The sequence below is a fragment of the Coregonus clupeaformis genome, unplaced genomic scaffold, assembly GCF_020615455.1.
Source record: "Coregonus clupeaformis isolate EN_2021a unplaced genomic scaffold, ASM2061545v1 scaf1078, whole genome shotgun sequence".
Classification (NCBI taxonomy): Eukaryota; Metazoa; Chordata; class Actinopteri; order Salmoniformes; family Salmonidae; genus Coregonus; species Coregonus clupeaformis.
In genome coordinates this window covers 78,273-81,410 of record NW_025534532.1, presented here as the reverse complement: position 1 = coordinate 81,410, position 3,138 = coordinate 78,273, and the positions used below count along the sequence as shown (strand labels likewise).

General features: G+C 41.4%; 1 long non-coding RNA gene across 2 annotated transcripts; it reads right to left on the bottom strand.

The window, feature by feature from the left end:
- Positions 1-581: 581 nt before the first annotated feature.
- Positions 582-2,434, bottom strand: LOC123486231. Of its 2 annotated transcripts, none has more exons than XR_006659292.1 (4): positions 2,344-2,434; positions 2,039-2,170; positions 958-1,009; positions 582-662 (listed from the first exon to the last, which is right to left on the bottom strand). It is a non-coding gene; the product is annotated as an uncharacterized LOC123486231 (long non-coding RNA). The 2 variants fall into 2 exon arrangements; XR_006659291.1 differs by having other exon boundaries at positions 585-659.
- Positions 2,435-3,138: the final 704 nt, after the last annotated feature.

The following is a 3,138-nucleotide window of genomic DNA, read 5'->3' as shown; positions in this document are numbered from 1 at the left end:
GAGAGATGAGAAGCCATTTATGCGTATGTGTCTCCGTATGTTATATGGTACCAATGCACAATGTGTGTGTCAAGGACCAAGGCACCAAAGAGAATGACTGAACTTCCTAATAGCTATAGCTGTCTTTAACTCTCTTTCCTCCTTCTGTTATAGTGTATATGCCCCCCTCCATGGCAGATATAAACTATTACATTCTATGGACTAGTTTTAACCTACTTTTTAAATACTAATACTTATTTCAATCCATTTTTCATTCAGCATTAACTTTTTTATTTTTTTATACAGCTTGTATATTTAATATACACATTTGATCATGCATCAGTTACATTTGACTAGATACATGATATCAATAAGATGGTGATGTGGGGAAAAAGTGACAAGGGAAAAGGGCATTGGAGCAGGTGGGCGGGACATACAGTAACTAATATAACAGATATGTGGTGATAATCAAAACAAGCACAGCAGACTGTCTTCAGTAGTTTATGGACACAACAAGGAGACAGGGGTGGGTTAGGAGGTGTGGGCAGAAGCATATTGGAGGCAGATAGATAGTCATGACTCATGTTGTGACACGGAGGGGGGGGTGGGCTATCCTTCCAGGATAATGGCTCTTTAGGACCAAGATCTTCACTCAGTCAGTCACTGTGTGTTGCTGCCCTCTGCTGGAAAGAAAGTAGTTTGTTGCACAATACAGGCATGTTCTAGAAATAATGATAACAATGTAGTCAGCTTCTCTGTATGATAAGGATAAAAAAGTGTGTGGCTAAAGAGTGATGTATTGTACACATACAGTAGTAATGTATGGTCTTGTCTGTTCCCCCCCTCCCCAAATCAATGCACTGGGCCTTTTTACTCCCTGTATGAGCGGACAATAATAGTCGTCATCAGCGCGGGAGAAAATATTCTCCTTCCCCCCTGCAGCCATGTCCATGAGAGAGAAGATAAGTCAACACTGACCTGTGTGGTGTAGGGCTAGTGAGCTGTAGACCACATTATCATCAGGTTCTGCCTAGAAGAGAGGAGGGACACACAAACAGGTAGAGAGGTGAAGAGGGGACAATCTGTGATGATGGAATGTAGACTACAGCTCGGAATCACTGCAACCATTTGTTGCAGAATAGCTGAAATGGGATGAGATACATAAAGACATGAAAACTCAGAAATGTTTACAGCTTTACACATTTTCAGTGTCTACACCCTAAACACCAATGACTGCCAAAACACGGACCACAAAACCCTCCTTTTCAAGTACTCTGACGACACAGCCATCCTGTTCCTCCTGAAGGAACCCCCATCCTTCCAGCAATATCAGTCATCCGTTACCCAATTAGTTGAATGGTGCCACAATAACTACCTAGATCGCAACGTCTCCAAAACTAAATAAATAACCATTGACTATCCCAAAACCCCCAACTGTGACGGCTCTATCATCAACAGAGAGGCCGTTGAAATGATTCCTTCATTCAACTACCTCTGAATTACAATAGACCACAAGCTAACCTTTGATCAACACACCACTGAAATAACTAAGAAGTCCCAGAAACGTCTGTCTGTCATCAGGCGTCTGATCCACCTGTCTGATAAACCCAAACTCCTTCTGCTACTCTACCGGAGCATCATCACCACTACTCATCTACTGAAGTATCTGCTACCACAACCTGCTCACAGTCTCACACCACAATAAACTATTAAGGATCACCAACACAGCATCTAAACTGATTGGACTCCCCCACTCCATAGTGGTCCCTTCTTAATATCGGACACTTAAATGTCTCACTGCAAGCTTCAGGAGGAGTTTCATCCCAGGGACAATGACAATTCTAAACAGATCCATGTATCTTCCTCCTGGGCAGGTGGGTGGGACTATTTATGTCTAACTGTTGTTTGTTTCCTGATGTTCTTCTTGTAGGACAATAAACCTGATTCTGATATGTGACTTCATCTATAACCCCATGCACCAGTCTGCCACATAGCCAATAGAACAACACAGATACAACTTAATCTATTAACATCATAGTGATCAGAATAGCAGCCTTACCTTGGTCTGTACATTTCGCTGGTTCCTCCTCTTGGTGACGACAGTGCTGTAAGTCACATCATCACCATTGGCAGGAAATGGGTCCAGCTGTAGGGATAGTGAGCTGTAGACCACATTATCATCTGGTTCTGCCTAGAATAGAGGAGAGACACACAAACAGGTAGAGAGGTGAAGAGGGACAATTTGTGATGATGGAATGTAGACTACAGCTTGGAAACACACAGGAATAGGTACATAAAGGCAATAGAACAACACAGATACAATTTCATCTACTAACATCATAGTGATCAGAATAGCAGCCTTACCTTGGTCTGTACATTTAGCTGGTTCCTCCTCTTGGGGACAACAGTGCTGTAAGTCACATCATAACCATTGGCAGGAAATGGGTCCTGCTGGTAGAGACACACAAAGGAGGTTGATGATAAAAACTCATCATCAGTCTACATGTATGAGATATCTTTGGATATTTACATAATCCACAATATAAGGCATGTATTTGTTTTAAAAACATTAAGATATGAGCTTTCTTCCTCTCAAACAGCACAGTGTCAGTCAGGTTAAATAGGAACAGGACAGAGAAGCAACATAGGCCTACTGTGTCTGCAAAGCTGACCAGGAAATCACCTTCAAGACCCACTGCAGCCTCCCTACAACATCATTTATCACCTGATTTACTGAACAAATGGCACATCTCAATAGGTGGTCCAGGTGTCCTCTGACATGGCAGAAGTGTGTGTGTGTGTGTGGGTGTGTAGTTTGTCTATTCTTGTCTATTCTTCCCGGAAGTGTTGCCAAACCCTTGAATTTTGCGATTGCATCTAAAAATATATATATTTTACTCAGGTCATATTTTTTTTACCTTAAGTATATGTACTTTACTGTATTTATACTTGGAATATCCTTTTTCAACTGGAATAGTTCAGAAATAGCTGGAGTGGTACTTTAACCAGAAACTGAAATCACACTGTCTCTACAGTCCTGGGTATGTTTCATTGACTGTAAATATAGAGTTAACATGTATAAATTATACAGTTACAATGGACATGACGCTGTAGCTGAAGAGCTAATGTGTTATTTAAGTCCATCTGATGTCCATGTCC